Source organism: Cornus florida, unplaced genomic scaffold, assembly GCF_030987335.1.
Source record: "Cornus florida cultivar Cherokee Brave unplaced genomic scaffold, ASM3098733v1 CherokeeBrave_3.0.0_Hap2_Chr03, whole genome shotgun sequence".
NCBI lineage: Eukaryota > Viridiplantae > Streptophyta > Magnoliopsida > Cornales > Cornaceae > Cornus > Cornus florida.
Window position 1 is genome coordinate 43,771,195 of NW_026775573.1, and position 21,007 is coordinate 43,792,201.

The 21,007-nt window shown below is 37.3% G+C and overlaps 1 pseudogene; it reads left to right on the forward strand.

The window, feature by feature from the left end:
* The first annotated feature begins 13,079 nt into the window (after positions 1–13,079).
* LOC132301993 (small nucleolar RNA R71) lies at positions 13,080–13,178 on the forward strand (annotated as a pseudogene).
* Positions 13,179–21,007: the final 7,829 nt, after the last annotated feature.

Sequence of the window (21,007 nt, forward strand, 5' to 3'; positions counted from 1 at the left end):
TACCATGCACCTACTTGCATTGTGTTGCCTAATTTTGAGGCTAATCAATATGAAATCAAGCCCGAGACCATTCAAATGTGTTCACTCTTTTATGGCTTGGATGAAGAGAAACCATATAGGCATCTCAATGAATTTCTTGAACTATGTTCCACCGTGAGGTACATGGATGTCCCGGAGGAACTTCTTAAATTACTCCTCTTCCCTTTTACACTTAAAAATAAAGCGAAGCATTGGTTCAATACTTTAGGGGTGAATTCAATAACATCTTGGGCATAAATGCAAAATGAGTTTTTTTAAAAAAATTTACCCCGTAAGTTTGACCAATGTAATGTGTGCTTCAATTAGAGGATTTTCTCAAAGGGAAGGAGAGTTGTTGCATAAGGCGTGGGAGAGATTGAATGACTTGCTAAGAAAGTGTCCACACCATGGTATCCTAAAATGGCAAGTTGTCCAATACTTCTATAAAAGCATATCCGACATGCAAAAGGACATAGTTGATACCTCATATGGGGGTTCATATTTTGGAAAACATGAAGATGACATTTGGCACCTCTTCGAAACAATGAGTGAAAATTCTTTGCAAAAATATTACATTTCTTAGCTTGACCATGGTTTTACTAAAAAAGAGGAAAGTGTAACAGTGTGTTAAATTGATAATTCAAGGGAAATTGTAGCCGAGGTTAAAACTCTTTCTCAAAAACTTGATCAATTCTTGTTGAATCAAAAACCGGCTACCAATGTGTCTCCTTTTCAACGTACGACTCATCTTTGTGAGCCTTGCATGACATGTTCAAGTGTTTTGCATATTACTTTCAATTGTCCCTATGGACATGTTATTAATGAAAGCTTTGAACAAGTTAATGCCACATTTGCTCACCCTTATTCAAAATCATATGTTCCATTATGGAATGAAAACCCTTATCAAGCTAAAAATCTCCAAAGAAAATACATTCCACCTCATAAAAGAAATGGAGGTTCTCGAGGGTTCGTTTCTTCTTCTTTTCATCATCAAAGAATTAATGATTTCTCACATCCTCAAATGTATGATTCCCAAGTTGGCTTTCATTATCCTTAAGCACTTTCTAGTAATTCCACATTTGAAGATAAGGTCTTGATGGCTTTGGGTAGCTTAGAAAAGGATACCAACTTGTTACGTTCCCACTCCCAATCTATATCAAAGCTTGAATCCCAAATTAGGACCATAGCTAATGCATTGAATGCAAGAGAAATTGGGAAATTGCCTAGTCAACCCGAGAGGAATCCAAAGGCCCAATTTTGTGTGGAAGCAAACCCTACATCGGGGTATTCTTCCCAAGCTCAAGCGCAAGCCATCACCACCTTGAGAAGTGGTAGAATAGTGGACAACAAGGTTAAGCTACCAAAGGAAGATAGTGAATCGGTGCAACTTAAAGTTGCCACCCATCCAATTTCCAATTCTACTCCTACTCCTTTGAATGAAAATGAGCCTAATCAGAATTCTCAATCTTCTCCATCATCTTCTCAAATCACAAAGTCTTGTGAGCCAAAAGCTCCATTCCCTTATGCTTTAAAGGAAACTTCGCCTCATGGGAGGTGAGAAGGGAAAACACATGACATGATGGAAGTTTTTAAGCAAGTCAATATCAATCTTCCTCTTTTGGATGCCATTAAGCAAATTCCACCTTATGCAAAATTCTTGAAAGATCTTTGCACACAAAAGAGGAAGAGCAAGGGACCAAGCCCTAAAAAAGTGTTCCTCACGGAGCAAGTGAGCTCCATTCTTCAACAAAACACTCCACTTAAGTTCAAAGATCCCGGTGCTCCGACTATTTCTTGTGTAATTGGAACACATGAAATTCGTAGAGCTCTTCTTGACTTAAGTGCAAGTGTCAACTTGATTACTTACTCCGTATATGTCCAATTAGGGTTGAATGATTTGAAGCCAACCCCGGTGGTACTTCAAATGGCCGATAGATCCATCAAAAAACCTAGGGGCATGGTAGAGGACATCCTTGTAAAAGCGGATAAATTCTACTTTCCGGTTGATTTTATAGTTCTTGATACCGAGCCGGTTGCCAATCCTTCCACCCACATCCCAATCATCTCAGGAAGACCATTCCTTGCCACCGTAAATGCAACAATTAATTGTAGATCCGGGATAATAGACCTTTCTTTTGGTAATATGATGATCAAACTTAATGTTTTCCATGTAAGTAGACATCCCATGGATGAGGAGGAGTGTTGCCTTGTAGATGTGTTAGATGAGGTTGTTGAGGAAGCAATTCTAACAATAGTAATGAAACAACCAATTGAGGATAGTCTTTCATCTCTTTTATCCGATGATCCTCTAGCCTCTTGCCTTCTTGAAATGTATGGAAGTTGTGGATTTGATAATGAAAATTCAATGAATGAGGTAAGCAATCTCATGGAATCTGTTGCAAGCTTAGATTTTCCATCTTGGAAAACTCCAATAAAACCTCTTCCTCCGCTCTCTAGCACTCCACCGGTCTCATCTTTAGTCTCTCCACCAATTCTTGAGCTTAAAACTCAACTTTCCAATCTCAAGTATGCACTATTAGGACTAAAAGAAACTCTTCCGGTTATCATTTCTTCAAGTCTCGAAAAAGACCAAGAAGATGCTCTCTTAAGTGTGCTTAAAAAAAAAAAAAGGAAGCCATAGGATGGAGTGTGGCAGATCTTAAGGGAATTGACCCCTCTATTTGTATGCATCGCATACTTATGGAGGATGATGTAAAACCCTTTAGGGATGCCCAAAGGAGACTTAATCCAAACATGAAAGAAGTAGTTAAGAAGGAAGTTGTCAAACTCTTGTATGCGGGAATCATTTACCCAATCTTCGATAGCAAATGGGTGAGTCCAACTCAAGTAGTTCCCAAAAAATTGGGGATTACGGTGGTTGAGAATGCAAAGGGTGAGGAAATCTCTAAGCGTACCACCAATTCATGGCGTGTATGCTACCGTAAATTAAATGCCGCCACTAGAAAGGATCACTTCCCTTTGCCATTTATTGATCAAATTCTAGAGAGATTGGCCGGGCAACAATATTATTGCTTCCTTGATGGCTATTCGGGGTACAATCAAGTAGCCCTCGACCCATTAGACCAAGAGAAAATCACTTTTACATGTCCATTTGGCACATTTGCTTATAGACGGATGCCTTTTAGTTGTTGCAATGCACCCGCCACATTCCAAAGGTGTATGATGTCAATTTTCTTGGATATGGTGGAAGAGTATCTAGAGGTTTTTATGGATGATTTTTCTGTTTTTGGATCTTCATTTGATGCATGCCTCAAAAACTTAGATCTAATGCTTAAGAGATGTCATGAAACCAACCTTGTACTTAGCTGGGAAAAGAGCCATTTCATGGTTTAAGAAGGTATTGTTTGGGTCACGTTATCTCAAGGAGAGGAATAGAGGTAGATAAAGCAAAGGTCGAGCCTATTTCTAAATTGCCTCCACTTTCAATGGTGAGAGAGGTTCGCTAATTTTCTAGGTCATGCCGGCTTCTATCGCCGTTTCATCAAGGACTTTAGTAAAATTGCTCGACCTTTGTGCAATCTTCTTTCCAAGGAAACCCCTTTTGTCTTTGATCGAGCATGCCTAGATGCCTTTCATAAATTGCGTGCTTTATTGTCATCTGCTCCTATCATACAACCTCCCAATTGGTCATTGCCATTCAAAATCATGTGTGATACTTCTGATTATGCCATGGGGGCAGTTTTGGGGCAAAGAGTGGGTAAGCTTCCTTGTGCCATATACTATGCAAGTAAAACTTTCTCGGGAGCTCAATTGAATTACTCCACTACCGAGAAGGAATTACTTGCCGTAGTATATGTTCTTGATAAATTTTGTTACTATCTCTTAGGGTCCAAGGTTATCGTTTATTCTGATCATGCCGCCTTGAGGCATCTATTGACAAAAAGGGAAACAAAACCTAGGCTAATTAGATGGATTTTGCTTTTTCAGGAATTCGATTTTGAAATGAAGGACAAGAAAGGCTCCGACAATGTGGTTGCCGATCATCTTTCTAGGTTATCGATAGAGCCTTTCCCCAGTCTACCGATCTGTGACTCTTTTTCGGATGAACAACTCTTCCAAATTTCTAATGGAAAAATGCCTTGGTTTGCCGACATTGTGAATTATTTGGCAGTAGGTAAACTACCAACTTCTTGGTCGAAGAACGAAAAGAATCATTTCTTACCAATATCCAGAATTACTATTGGGAAGACCCTGTCTTATACCGATATTGTCCAGATCAAATTGTGAGAAAATGCATTCCAGAGAGTAAGATTCCAAATGTCCCAGTGTTTTGTCACACTCTCGCATGTGGTGGGCATTCTAGGTACAAATAAGACCGCCTTGAAGGTTCTTCAAAGTGGGCTCTTTTGGCCCACTATTTATAGAGATGCCTACAATTTTTGCAAATCATGTGAGAGATGTCAAAAGATGGGAATAATGTCTAGAAGGGATATGATGCCCTTGACCAATATACTTGTTGTTGAGATCTTTGATATATTGGGCATTGATTTTATGGGTCCATTTCCTATGTCCTGTGGTTTTCAATACATTCTTCTTGCCGTTGATTATGTTTCCAAGTGGGTGAAAGCATGTGCTACCAAAACGAATGACCACTCCGTGGTCATTCAATTCATCAAATCCAATATCTTTGCTCGTTTTGGTATGCCAAGGGCTATAATAAGTGATGGAGGAAAACATTTTCGTAATCAATTCTTGAGGCACTTATTTCTTAAGTACTCCGTCACTCATAAGGTAGCCACTCCCTACCTTCCTCAAACAAGTGGGCAAGTTGAAGTGTCTAACCAGGAAATTAAGCATATTCTTGAGAAAACGGTTAACACCACCCGAAAGGATTGGTCAAGGAAGTTAAATGATACTTTGTGGGCTTATCGAACGGCATATAAGACCCCCATTGGCATGTCTCCTTATAGGCTTGTATATGGAAAGCCTTGTCATCTCCCGGTTGAGTTAGAACACAAAGCCTTTTGGGTGGTTAAAAAGCTCAATTTTGACCTTGATAAAGCCGGAGAGAATAGGTTACTCTAATTGAGTGAGTTAGAAGAATTGAGACACAATGCCTATGACGATACCAAACTCTACAAAGAGAGAATCAAAACCTTTCATGATAAGCATATTGTGAAAAAGACTTTGGAACCCGGTCAAAAAGCTTGGCTTTTCAACTCTAGACTTAAACTCTTTTCAGGGAAATTGAGAACCAAATGGGAAGGTCCTTATAAAATCATCTCTGTTGCACCTCATGGGGTGGTTGAAATAAAAAATTTGAAAAAGGGAAACATTTTTAAGGTTAACGGGCAGAGGTTGAAACCTTACATCGAGGGTCAAGTCTTTCAAAGACATTTTGAAGCTGCACATTTAGTTGACCTGGTGTATGAGCACATAGAAGATTGCATTGACAGTGAACCAAGAGCTCCTTTTGAGCTTAAACCAACAAGTTCTTCAAAGAACCATTTGTTGGGAAAAGTTCAAAGAACCATTCATCACCCCAATAAGTAGGGGATGCATAACAAGATCTTTGATCCAGACTAAAAGAGTCCAACGTCTTGCTAGAGACGTTAAAGACTAGCAAAGGCATTCGTAGGGTATCAAAACCCTATTCCTCCCTCATTTCTATCTTTCATTTCATTTCATGCAAAGTCTAGATACTTGTTTTTGGTTTTCATATGCATTTTAAGGAACTTTGGTGAGGATTGCATAAGCTTTCATGTCATTATTAAGTATTCTGCAAAGTTCGATCGATCTCAAACTTGAGTTCGATCGATCGAACTCCTCTCTGCATCCAACACTTAGAAAATTTTTCACCCTGCAGAAACTTGCATCCAAATCACCTCTCTGTCTCATCGTTCGAACCAACTCTTAGATCGATCAAGAGATTTTCGATCGATCTAACTTCTAAGTTCGACCGATCTCATGATTCAACACTTAGGAAAATTTTGAGCCTGCATCCACCTGCATATTTCAGCTTTCTGTCTGATCATTCGAAACATTCCAAGATCGATCTGGAAGTTCTTCGATCGATCCAAGTTCCAAGTTCGATCGATCTCATGTTCTAACACTTAGCCAAATTTTTAAACCAAAAACCTGCATATTTTTTTGCTCTCTGTCTGATCGATCGAACTCTTGTTCTGATCGATCTAAATTCTCCATTTTATTGTTTGACTTTGTTTTGACTTTTCAATTTTCAAAAATCCAAAAATATTTTCATTTTTATTTGTATTTTATTTTCTTGTTTATTCAAAAAAAAAAAAGGAAGCAGTTTCGATCGATCTGAAATTCTAGTTCGATCGATCGAACTCTTGTGCGACAGTTTTAAATAGAGGATAAGATCCCATTCTCCCCCATTTCCTAACCCTAGTTCCTACGTCACCGCATCCTCGCCCATCTCCTCCATCTCCGGCGAGATCTCCATAGTGAGCCATGTGTCGATCTCTTCCTCTTCTCGGATCTTCTTCCTCTTCACATTTCATTTCATCTCTCCTTTCTTTGCTTCAAGGTAAGATCCGAGACTCCATTATTGATTTCACACCATGATTTCTAACAGTATGCTTTAAATGTTTGATCCACTCCCATATTCATGATGATTGTTGTCTATGGATGAAATTTTAAGCTTTTCATGTTTTTATGTCCATTTTCGTCTTTATGCCATAACCATTGTAATGAGTCGCTTTGATTTTTGGGAGTGTGAGCCATTTTAGGTAATTGTGATTGATGATTGTTGTGTTGATGGGCCCACGAACATGTTTGTGTGGATCCCGCACTCCCACAGTCACAGATCTGTGACTTCTCGTTTTTCACATAACACAGTTCGATCGATCGAACTTATACCCCAGATCGATCGAAGTTGTGAGATCGATCTCAGTTATTTCGATCGATCCAACTTTTGTGATCGATCTCATTTTTTTTTTAATGATCAATCGAATTTCACAGATCTCACACACACGCTTCATTCATCTTGTATTCATTTCATGTTATCCAATCTATGCCCAATGCCTGTGATATTCCACATTGGATGCGTTTTATTCTTATATTGCTTGGCATACTTCACATCCTATCACTTGCATGGATTTGAATCATATATGTTTTGTCTATCCTATTTGACAAACATGTTGCTATTGTGCCTTTAATTCATTATTCTAGCACTTAATCCCATTGTAAGATTTCCTTTTTGCAGACCATGCCTAAGAATAACAATTCTTCCACTTCAGCCACACCTGAGGCTCATGACCAGATATGTCGCTTAGAGGAGCACCTCCAGAGTTTGGAGGATATGTTGGTTGCTCTTAGAGCTGACATTAGTACCCTTCATCTGAATCTGATGGCTGCCATTCGAGCTGACATTTCTCGCCTCCGTACGGAGATCTTGACTGCCATTGATGACTTAGCCAGGGAGATCCGCGGAGCTCCCTCTGCCTGAGACTTCCAGTCTCTTTATCTTTTTATGCTCTCTATCTATGTTATGTGTCGGCTACACTTGTGATACTATTATTTTTGCAGCCGGGTCTGTCGGCTTTGACATTGGATGTATTACACTTTATTGTTGTTTTTATCTATGATGGATGTTGTATGCTTTTATTGATACATCTGCCCTTTTAACTCCATCAGGTGCATCACAGTGACTTCAGTGAGAGAGTGGTACCCAATTGTCAGGACCACCCTTATACCTCTCCCATTTCTTTATTTGTTTATCCCATTTACACTTGTATGTCTACTATGCACTGATTATCCCATTTTGTTATCTGATAAGTTTATCCAAGTGCCAATTTTTAGGACCACAGTTCATCCCAAGTTTGGGGGGGCAATGCCACCCACTTCGGATACTTCAGTCCCGATCATTCTTGCTTAGTTGTACCGGTATACTCTTTCCTTTGTTCTCTTTGCACATTGAGGACATTGTGCAATTTAAGTTTGGGGGGAATGGTGCTCTACAGTGTTAGTTTTAAATTTAAATTTTTAGCATGACTTGTGTATTTGAGGGATATTTCTATGATTGGTCCATATCTAGCTATGATTTTGATCTTTTGAGGACTATATTGCTTAAAATTTAAAAATTGCTTGACTTAAGAGTCAAAAACTCCTTGTATGCCTTGTGGATGCCATTTAGGAGTAAATTTTTCGAAAGATAGATATATTGCTTGCCCTTGTGGTCCACATCATCTTGATTTTGTGATTGTTTTGAGTTTTACTTTAGCCTTCTACACTAGCACCGGCGCACACTAGCATTTATTTGTGCGGTACATGCTTTGTCAATTATTGAATTGGTTATATCCCAATTGAGCTAGTAGTGCATTGAAAGCTTTCATTCTTGATAAAGGTGGATAACAACCCCTTTTCACTAAGTAGCCAGGATTCTAGCCTCATCAAGCACTGAACTTCTCGTGCCGAAAGGTGGAGGGCCCAAACTCTAGGTTAATAAAAGTAATAAAAATAAAATAAAAATAAAAAGAGCAATAAAAGTGAGGACTTCCCCCAAAAAGGTGAGAAGTAGGAAATGATTAGATGGTTGTTGTCTTGATTTGTAACCTAGTTGATTTGAGCTTGTAAGTCCGTAGGGGTATTTGAATGCCTAATGCCCTAAAGCTGTATAGTTTGAGAGTCATTGACCTAACGCTCGACCTCATGAATCGCTAGAAAGCTTAATAGATCAACACATTGCACTATACTTCCATCTTTGGTCCTCAATAAAATAAAAAAATAAAAAAATAAAAATGAGTGAAAAGAATAAACGCACCTAGATGAATAAAGTTTTAATAAAAGGTCCACTTTTTGTCTTGATGATCGGTACTAGATTTGTGTGCTAGTTTGAGGGTAAGGATGTGATTAATTCTTTAGTTGGCTTAGATAACAACACATTTGATGTCGGTCCACTCAAAAGGATTCTAAAGTTGTTTTGATTTGCCTGATCATTTTCTTAATGTGTGGAGGACCATACTTGCTTGCTTGATGTTAAAATTTTGGGAGATTGCTTGGAAACGTTTGAAACATTGCATACTTGAGGTAGTTTTCTCCCAATACTTGTTTGCAATATTGATGCCTCTTTTGAAAGAATGAGCTTAATGTTTGTGGGTACCATTTCTGGAAACCCTCACGAGACTTCACTCATTCACTAGGGGTAACCTAGGGGTTTAAAAGGCTTATTGCATATGCTAAATGCAATCGTGTTCCCTACGAAAGTGGCGTTATCCATTTATTATTTCCTAGATTCATACTTGTATAGTTGTTTATTTCAATCCTTTTCTTTCTAGTTCATTGCTAGGGACTAGCAATATTTAAGTTTGGGTGTATGATGAGCACTGAAAAGTGCGTATTTAAACCCCTTAAGCTTAGGCATTCTAGTACCTTTATCTATCATACTTTACCATTTTAGATTGATTTCGTATTATTTCCTTTTTCAGGCACTTATCCCGAAAATAAACTAACTCAGCCAAATAAGAGCTTAATTGAAGCAATTCTGGGATTAATCAAAGAAAGAAGCAAAGTGGAGAAAGAAGGAAGCAAATGAAGCTAAATGTGGCAAGCAGCAAAGTTCGATCGATCCAAGTTCAAGGTTCGATCGATCGAACAATGATCGATCTCAGCACTTCAAGATAGATCCAAGCCTTGACCCAAAAGTATAAAGTTCCAAACGTTTGATCGATCCAACACCATCCTTCGATCGATCGAACACTTTTGTCCTTATTCAAATGATTGATCCTATCCACAGCTGTACCACCCACTAACCACTTTTGTCCTTTTCCCATAAATATCTCAGATTTGTCTTTTTCCAAAAAGCTCAACCAGTTGGATCGATCCAACCTAAGTTCAATCGATTTCACTTACCTTCGATCGATTCAAGTTCAAGGTTCGATCGATCGAACTTCCTCCAGTGCGAAAAAGTTAAAATTCCATCTCATTGAAAGTTATCCTTGATCCAATCATTAGGGAATATTGTGTGCACGACCCCAACTCATTTTGGGTGTCATTTTGACCTACCTATATAAGGATAAGGATTGCTTTTTCAAGGGGGAGCCAAATTTAATTTTTCATATCATCTTTTAGAGAGGAAACTTAGAGGAAGAGGAGGCTAGAGACACCATTGGAGACTCTTCATCAACAAGGAACAGATTTCAACCATGGAATTAGTCCTTGAGGGTTGGAGTATCATCACCATGAGTGGCTATTCATCCTCTTGGGGCTAGAGTTAGCCCCAAGCATGCTTTCTATATCTTAATCTTGTGTATTAATGAGGGATTAGTGTTGTAAATAATGTTTTGACACTTTTATACATATAGATCTTGTTTATTCAATGATTTATGTGGTTTAATGCTTCCAATCAATCATTTCATTCTATCCATATGTCTATGTATGCTAGAATAGATGTTTATGTGTTTACCTCTATTTCTTGTGTAATTGATGCATGTCTATGTGTATTAATGCTATGGATTTAGGGATTGTCAAAACATTGTGCTTAAAAGAATGCTCTTGTGATTTTCTAGATGGTCCATGCTCACTTCTTGATGGATTATGCCTCTCCCTTAGCTTAGTTAGTTTAATTTCATGCCACTAGTTTAATTGTAGTGTAGTGATAGCATAATTGTTAGATGAGAGGACAATCTATGCTAGTTGTTTGATGTTCCATACTTTTGAATGTAAGTAGCATATGTCTCTAACCTTGTGGTGTGTTTGGCTTGTGAACTTAATGAAAGGATTAATGACTTGCTAGATATGTTGTGCTTCTCACATGCTATTTAGATAATATATACTTAATTGCTAGATATATTGTGCTTTTCACATGTTAATTAGACAATGTATGTTAAATTGGTCACCCTTGCTAATTGAAACAATCAAGCACACACACAAAAATATTGCGACACACTTTACCCTCATTAGTCACTAGTTGGAAGTGTAGAAAAGCATTGCTTAGTGGTGACCTCTAAACCCCAAGATCTCTCTCTCTCTCTCTCTTGCTTACTCTTGTTACATTCAATCACTTTGTTTAATTTAGTTGCTCTCTAGTTTACTTAACCAACCAACCATTTGTTGATCACTCGACCTACTGACCCTAGTTGTATTTTCACATTCAAGTACAACTCCAATCACTTGGGACGACCCCTTCTCACACATACTACATAGTATAGGTGTTAAACGGTTTATAAATTTAACTATGATGCCCACTTGACACTAATTTCCAAACTCAAGGTGTTGTGCATTATTTTGTGCACACCTAGGGGAGAGCACCAGAGATCTTCATTATTCTCTTCCTACAATTGATGTTGGCATTAGCGGTTGCCAAGAAAGGACGGCCAAGGATAACGAGAATTTGGCTCTTAGGATTGGGAACTGGTTCCGTATCTATGACAACAAAATCAACCGGGAAGAAGAATTTGTCAATCTTTATCAAAACATCCTCAATTATACCCCTAGGCTTCTTAATGGATCGGTGGGCAAGTTGCAAAACTACTGACGTCGGTTTCAATTCACCTAGGCCCAATTTGACATAAACCGAGTATTGAAGAAGGTTAACACTTGCTCCTAAGTCAAGAAGCACCCGATTAATGATATGATCACCAATAATGCATGATGTTGTGGGTGAACCGGGGTCCTTAAACTTTGGAAGAGTGTTATGTTGCAAAATTGAGCTTACTTGCTCGGTTAAAACCACTTTTCTTGGTGCTTGGCTCTTGTTTTTCCGTTTTTGGTTGCACACGTCTTTCAAGAATTTGGCATATGCCGGAATTTGCTTGATTGCATCCAATAGTGGAAGATTAACTTTCACTTGCCTAAACATTTCCATGATTTCATTGGTTTTTGCCTTTTGCTTGTCTTTTGAAATGGATCCTTTTAAGGCATCCGGAAATGGAACCTTTGGTTCAAACACTTTTTCAAAATTTTCTTTTGAACTTTCTTCAACACAAGAAGTTTTCAAATCATTTTTCAACAAAACCTTTTCAACATCATTTTTCAAAACTTCTTTTTCACACACATTTTTCAAGACTTTCTCATTTACAAGGTCATGTATATGCAATGAAGGAGGAATGGGATGTGAAATAGGACGGGTGACAACTTGAGGTTGCACCGGTTCACTCTCTTCATTGGACATTCCAACTTGGTTGTCCACAATCCTACCACTCCATAAGGTATTCACCGCATTAACATGTTCAATGGTGTGGCCTTCCGATGAGGAATGGGTTTCCACAACACATTGTTGCTTAGGTGGGGCATTTATAGGCATCTTTCCCTTCTCTCTTACATTGAGAGTGCTTGCTATTTGCCTTACTTGGGTTTCTAGCTTCGCAATAGATTGAGAGTGAGAATGAAGCAATTGAGTGTTAGCCTCTAAAGTGCCCAAAGCATTCAAAACTTTTTCTTCAAAGGCAAGACTTCTAGTATTACCTTGGGAATAAAATTGGTTGGGAAAATGAGAATTAGCAAATTGATTCCCTTGTGATTGATAGGGTCTATAACCTTGGGATCCTTAGTTTTGAAGTGGAGGTAGAATGTACTTCCCTTAAAAACCGCCTTGGGAAAGGTTTAAGCCCTCTCCTTGGTTTTTCCAAGAGAAATTCGGATGATTCCTCCAACTTGGATTATAATGAGTACCATAAGGAATGTTCCCTTGGTTCACAAAAGCTGCATTGACTTGTTCATTAGGTTCACTTTGCACTTGTCCGTGAGGACAATGAGAAGTAGAATGAAGAATACTAAAACAAGTCATACACGTTTCATTTGATGCACGATGAGAATGGTTAGGGAAGGAAGATACTTGGTTCGCCGAGTTTTGGTTAATCAAAAATTGATAAAACCTTTGAGATAAAGACTTTATTTCGGCGGCTATTTCATTTGAATGGTCGACTTGATGTAAGCCAACACTCTTCCTACCTTGTGAATTTCTACCATTCTTAGATAATAGTGTTCTATGCAAAGAATTTTCACTCATGCTCCTATAGAGACGCCACACGTCATCTTTATGCCTATCAATGTATGAGCCACCCATAGAAGCATCAACCATACCCTTATAGTTATCTGATAAGCTCTCAAAGAAGTATTGAACTAATTGCCATTTGGGTATGTCATGATGTGGACACTTCCTAAGCAATTCATTGAAGCGTTCCCATGCCTCATGAAACGTTTCTCCATCCCCATGTGAAAATTCTTGAATTGAGGTCCTCATGGCATTGGTTTTAGAAACCGGATAGTACTTCTTCAAGAACTCTTGTTGCATTTCTGCCCAAGAAGTGGTTGAAAAAGGCCTAAGATTGTTAAACCAATACTTTGCCTTGTCTTTTAAGGTGAATGGAAAAAGTTTGAGTCTTAAAACCTCTTCCAGCATGTCCGTATATTTTACGGTGGAACATACTTCAAGAAACTCATCCAAATGCTTATAAGGTTCTTCACTTGGAAGTCCATGATAGTTAAGAAGCATTTGAATGGTTTGTGGCTTAATTTCATAATGATGTGCTCTAAATGGAGGCAATTGGATGCATGTAGGTGCATTATACTCATTAGGCACATAATGGTCTCTTAAAGGAAGAGGTGGATTAGCTACTTGAGGTGCAATATGAACACCTTGGTTTTGAATTCCTTGATTGTTGATGGGAGGTTATGGAGCATACATTGGCCTTGGCATTCCATATGGAACTTGGCCTTGTTGTTGTGGTGGTTGGTGAATGAATGGCCTAGGCATGCCTAAAGGTACTTGTATGTTCTCATTGTGCACATTGGGATAAAGGATATCTTGTTGGTCTATGTGACCAATGTCCTCCACATTATCATCATTATGGTCATCCATTGAAAGATTGGCTTTATTTGAACTTCCTCTTCCCCTAGGATTTCTAACGATAGATTCAAGATGCAAATCAAGAGGGACAAGAGTTGGTCTCAATGAACGACGTCCATGCATGCACAATGCAAAACACAAAGAAACACAAAGAATGACAAACACTATGCCTTCACAACAATGCAATTAGACTTCTTCCACAAACACTTAATTTATACTCCCATGCTTTAACAACAATGATACAAGACAATTAAAAATAAGCCTCCATGCGGGCCGACGATTTAACTAAGGGATTGAATAAAGAAAATCTCACAAAGGTCCTTTAGCACTTCAACTCCAAATTTATAGCTTAGCTTAGCAAATTTTTAGAATTTTTAGCTTTTTACTTTCTTTGCTTGCTTGAATTGAATGCTCGATGGCTCCTTTACTTGCTTCCTCTCCAACAATGCACCTAGTTAAGTAAGAACAACACAATAAGTAACCAAAAAGAAAAATAGAAATAAAGTAAAGACATGATTAAAAGAGTACTAATCCTAATCAATTCCACAAATCTGACATTGCCTAATCTAATCAATCAATACCTGGCAACGATGCCAAAAACTATGCGGTGGTCGTCCTACCATAAGCTTAAGAGTGTGCATTATGGCGAGGGCCAAGAGTTTTACATTTATAGAAGCCATTACTACCTTTCACTATAAATATAGCTAGGGCGAGTAGGGATCGTCCCAAGGGACTGTGAGGATCGAGCAATGTCGTAGAATTGTTATTAGGGCTAGTAGGTCGAGTGATCAAACAATTGGTTGGTTGGTTGATTAAAGAGCAACTAAATTAAGCTAAGTGATAGCAAAAGAATGCAATTAAGAGTAAGTAAGAGAGAGAGAGATCTTGGGGTGTAGAGATCACCACCAAGCAATGCATTTCTATATCATTGACAAGTGATTAATGAGGGCAAATGGTGTGTTACAATATTGGTGCAAGTGTGTTTGGTTGATTCAACAAGTAAGTATGACTAGTTAAGCATGTATTATCTAAATATCAAGTGAAAGGCACAATATATCTAAGCAATGAAGCATATATTGTCTAAACAACATGTGAAAGGCACAATAAATCAAAACAAGTCATTAATCCTTTCATTAAGCTCACAATCCAAATACAACACAAGGTTAGAGACATATACTACTTGCATTCAAAAGCTTGAATCATCAAACAACAAGTATAGTTTATCCTCCCATTTAATACTACACTACAACTATACTACATCTATACTACTAGCATAAAAATAAACTAGGGGAGATGCACAATCCATCAAGAGATAAGTATGAACCATTAAGAGAATCACAAAAGCATTCCTTTAAGCACCATGTTTTGACAATCTCCAAATCTATAGTATCAATACACATAGATATGCATCAATAACACAAAATCTAGAGACAAGCACATGAACATCTATTCTAGCATACATAGACATATGGATAGAATGAAATGATCAATTGGAAGCATTAAACCACATAAATCATTGAATAAATAAGATCTATATATATCAAATTGTCAAAACATCAATTACAACACTAATCCTTCAATAATACACAAGATTAAGATATAGAAAGCATGCTTGGGGCTAACTTTAGCCCCAAGAGGATGTCTAGCCACTCATGGTGATGTTGCTTCCAACCCTCAAGGGGTAATTCCATTGTTAAAATCTACTCCTTGTTGATGAAGAACTCCAATGGTGTCTCTAGCCTCCTCCTCTTCTAAGCTTGCTCTCCAAGAGATGATATAAAAAATAATATTGGCTCCCTTTGTAAAAAGCAATCCTTATCCTTATATAGGTAGGTCAAAATGACACCCAAAATGAGCTGGGGTCGTGCACACAATATTCCCTAATGATTGGATAAAGGACAACTTTTAATGAGATGGAATTTTAACTTTTTCGCATTGGAGGAAGTTCGATCGATCGAACCTTAGACTTGGATCGATCGAACTAGCTGAGATCTATTGAACTTAGGCTGGATCGATCCAACTGGTTGAGCTTTTTGGGAAAAGACAAATCCGAGATATTTTGGAGAGATATTTATAGGAAAAGGACAAAAGTGGTTAGTGGGTGGTACAGCTGTGGATATGATCAATCTTTTCAATAAGGATAAAAGTGTTCGATCGATCAAAGGATAGTGTTGGATCGATCGAACTTTTGGGACTTTATGTTTTTGGGTCTAGGCTTGGATCTATCTTGAAGTGCTGAGATCGATCATTGTTTGATCGATCGAACCTTGAACTTGGATCGATTGAACTTTGTTGCTTGTCACATTTGGCTTCATTTGCTTCCCTCTTTCTCCACTTTGCTCATTTCTTTGTTTAATCCCAGAATTGCTTCAACTAAGCTCTTATTTGGCTGAGTTAGCTTCTTTTCTGGATAAGTGCTTGAAAATGGAAATAATACGAAATCAATCTAAAACGGTAAAGTAAGATAGATAAAGGTATTAGAATGCCTAAGCTTAAGGGGTTTAAATACGCACTTTTCAGCGCTCATCATGGGGCTTCTTGGGGATTCATGTAGATCGTGTTGTCCCCGACAAAACCTAGGAGTTTCGTCGGATTCGAAGCCGTTTCAATTCGGTGGGGATTTGGGTTTTTCATCTCAAATTGAGGTAAGGGGTATTATAATTTACTTTCTTGCTATATTACATGCTTATGATGCTTATACAACTTGATTGCATGCTTGAATCACAAAATCTAGAGATTTTATTATTTATTTTTCTTGTGAATGATTTAATTTTCTCGGTTGTCCATAACTTTGTTTAATCATGTGGCATGATAGAATATTACCCCTTGATATGTAGATTGACATATATTAAATCTAGATTATTTGGACAAGTAATGAAGATTTTATTTAATATTTATTTTGAATAAAATATTAAATCATGTGACCTTATCTAGCTTTAAATCAACGTGTGATAGCATATTATAATAGGTCTTAGCATGCTCTTCAACATAGATTAATTTGAGAGTAATCAGAGAAATTTTGAAATCTAGTAATATTTAATTAATTAGATTAATTAAATTGCTCCAAGTGTTCTACTCATCCCGTTGGATTTCCGAATTGAAATTCTTGATATGTATGTCATATAACTTCACATATATTAAATCTAGAATATTTGATTAGGTTTTGAAACCTTTTAATTATTATTTTTATAGTATTAAAGTTTAATTCTCGTGGCCGTACCTTACATGAAATGTACTTGTACCGTGTTCTTAAATCAAGTTGTGACATATTGTATAACATATATTAAATTGAGGTCAATCGGATGACTTTCAAAATCTAGAAATTTTAATTAAATGAAATAATTAAAATTTATTTAATGATTCTACGCACTTGATTAAGTTTCTAATCCTGTATTCATGATTTTCTTGATAAGTTCCTTTACGTGTATTACATTGAGCATAATCGGATAAGTTTTGAAACTTATATTTATTTATTTCTCTTGTATGGAACTTAACTCACATGGTTGTGTTGTGTATGAAATAAACTTGAAACTTGACATTGAACTTGGCCTTGACAAGATCCTTGACATAACTTGTTTGTAGAACATTTGGACTTGCCATGTAACTTTGATAATTTAATCCCTTAAGTAGATTAAATTTCCTTTTATATCTCCCTCGAGTTAATCATGCCTTGAGATCATGTATCTAGACTTTTTGTATCTTGGTTTCATTAAGGTGTTTAATGAACATGTTCATTTGTCTTGGAATGGTTTATGTACACATGTGTTGTTTAGTATGCAATTGATATCATGTACCTTATACTTATGGTATATTTGCTTCGATGGATTCCATGTGCTATTTATCTTGGTAGTGGTCTATATAAATGCACACTTTGATTTCTTGACATTTCACATGCCATCATAGTTGAGAACTTAGGGCATGACTTGTGTGTTCCAAAATATTGGTTGTGCATGAAATGTGGTTAATGCATTTTCTTATATTTTGATACAATCTTGACTTACACAACTTGTTGATTTTGGAACTTGGGATATCAATCAAGAATTGACATGGCTAGGACTTGGTTCTAGTACGGGGGATTGTCCCTCTAAACTATAGTGCGCACTAGGGGAAAGGTACCCATAGGTTAGTAGCCCTAAAGTGATCTCAAGAGTACGGTTTTAATCCGGGCGATATTCGAGTTTCCACATTGGTTGATTTCACTCTTTAAATTTCAAGTTGCTATTCCTTGAAGATTTAAACTTGTCGTGTATGTGAAATGCTCTAATCTTGTCTCATTGCATAGATTTTATGCTTCATTCGTGATTTAACTCCTTAAATTTCAAGTGTTATATTCCTTGAAGATTTAAAACTCTTTTCGTGTTGTATGGAAGATTCTATCCTCGTTTAAATGCATAGATATTATGCCTTGTTCTTGATTTCATGTATAACTCTTTTCATGTTTCATGGAATGTTTCATCCTTGTTTAGTTGCGTAGATACTATGCCTTATCATTGATTTCTTGTATTACTTCTATCGTGTTAATTGGAATGCTTTAATCTTGTTAATTGCATAGATATTATGCCTTATTCTTGATTTCATGTATCACTCCCAATCATGTTAATTGCATTTGATAATGTGATCCTTGTATTCTAGCATCCTTCTTATCGTGTTCTTGGATTATCCCAACTCTGACTTGTTTCATAAATGTATATATATCATGATTCTTATTGCTTATACTTCATGGTAGCTTAGGATGATCCCTGAGTCTCACTTTGACATAGACGTTAGGTGGCATGATCCCTTTTAAACTATATCATGTTAGTCCTAAAAATCTCTAAAGAAATCAAGTCGATGCATGCTCATTCTCTACGAGTAAACTTGTTTACTCACCCTGAAGTTACTGGGGTATTTGATCAAGTACGAAGACTTGGTTCGTGATGTTCATCATTGCTTGGATGATTGTAGACCTGAAGGTTTCAATTTTTGTAAAGGTCGACTTGAAATGCCATTTGTAGCCATTTTGTTAAATATGTATATTTGATTCCAAACTTATATTATGTGCTTAAGCACACTTTTTGGTATTCATTCTATGTATATGATATGTGGCCAAGGGCCAAACTTCATTTGTAATCCATATATATTGAAAAATGTAGAATTTTGCCTTTAGTGAGAAAAACATGAAAACTTGGGTTTCAATATGTCATTTTCGCACCAGTGTGTGCATTGTGTATGTAATTCATCCTTTAGTATTCATTTTCCATATGTGAGGTATGGACAAAGGCCAAACACCATTTAGTGTTTATTTTTGCATTTTAGTTCACATATTACATTTTTGGGCTAAATAGTAGAAACCGAGCCTTTAAGAGTTCATTTTCAAATCGGGTGGTGCAAAGTGTGTTCTGGTACCTCTACTAGGTCTCATTAATCTTGTATGAAGTGTGGCCAAGGGCCAAACGGTTATTTGAAACCATTTTCTAATTTTGGTTTTCATGTTTTTCATTTCAAGTCCATTTTTGCCTTTTTGGCCGTTGGGGGGTCGGATTTTGTATCGGTGGTATTTTTAAGCCATGGACCATTGTAGCACGTCCAAATAGGTAAGTTACATTTGTGTGCAAGATCATTTTCAAGAAAAACCTCTTCCTTGGCAATTTGAGCCTCCTAGGGATTCATTTTGCACTTTTGTTGCATAATCTGATCTAGGGGCATTCTAGACTTTTCACATCAGTTTTATTTTCTTCTTTTGACATGGTCACTTAGAAAATGTGATTTTAGGGGGGGTTTCTTTTTTGTATTTTTTCAAAAAATGTCGTCTTGGTACCGAAAATCCCTCGTGAAGTTTCAGCTTCCAGTTTTCATTTAGCAGCTTTATGACCCTCATGGCCAAATTTCTTGGAGGGGTATTTTGGGCATTTTACAGTGAGTTTTTTTCATTTCCTTTCTCGAGGTCGGGTAGAAACTCAATTTTAGGGGGGGTTTCTTCTTCATGTTTTTCCATAAAAACTCGTTTCGACCTCTGTTTCAAGCCTCAGTTCTGGAACCTCACCTTTTTTTTCTTTTTCTTTTTTTTTTTTCTTACTATCAGTATGTGCATGCCATTGGGCACCGGTGGGCTCGTGCATGGGCGCCGTGTACGCTATGGTCTTCGTCGGGCCGTCGCGACATCTCAACTTCAAACCCTCGTTTCTCTCTCGTCCGGACTCCAAATCGAGTGAACTTTTTTTTGAACTTAACTAATTTTTCGGTGTTTTTCCAACAGTGTGCTCATTTGCACCCGGATCTTCCTGGATAATTACCAATTTACCCTTTTAGCCTTAAGTGCTCGTTTTTTTTCGTCAGGCCGTTTCTCCTTCGTCCGGACTCTAAATCATGCGATTCTTGAGTCCATCCTGATTATTTTTTTTGTTGTCTTTCCAGCAGTGTGCTCGGTGGCACCCGAATCTATATTTTTCAAAAATGACTATTTTGCCCCTGGGGGCTTATTTGTCATATTTTTGATCTTTTACTTCCGCGTTAGTTTTCTTTGAGTTCCATGGCCTCATAGAAGGTTATCTTAGGGCCTTAGAGGTGTGTTGTGCCTTGAGAGACCATTTTCTTATTTCTTGCTTCCGCATCTGGATCCGTTACCGGGTTAACTTTTAGGTCACCATTGACGCACCGGGTTGAATAAAACCTAGGTTGTTACATTACTGCCAGAATACATGATCAACTTACTAACCTAACTTGTCCAACAATGAGTGATTTTAGATGGTACAAAGATGTATTCATGTCCAGAGTAATGCTTAGGGATGATAATAATAAACCATTCTAGAAAGAGAAATTCATTAATGGTTTACCTAATCTGTTTGCTCATAAAATAAGAAAAACCCTTAGTAAAACTACAGGAGTCATAGATTATGATAACCTCACATATGACAATATTATCAGTTTAATTCAAAAAGAAGGATTGAAAATGTGTATTGACATGAAAATTAGTAATCAATTACAAGATGATAGGAAACGAGCAAATTATGAGATGGGAACCTTTTGTGAACAATAGATTACTAAGATTCCCCCTTTGGTATCAGAGCCATTTGTTGTGGATAATCTTAGTAATCTGTTTATTGATTCTACTACTCTTGTCTTGTTATTCAGTTAAATCATTCTATCATTCTTGTTTTTGTTCTGTTTGTTCTATTCCCTTCCTGTGAGTCTAGATCCAAACAATAAGTCCAGATCTAAACAATAAGTCCCGTGAGAAGG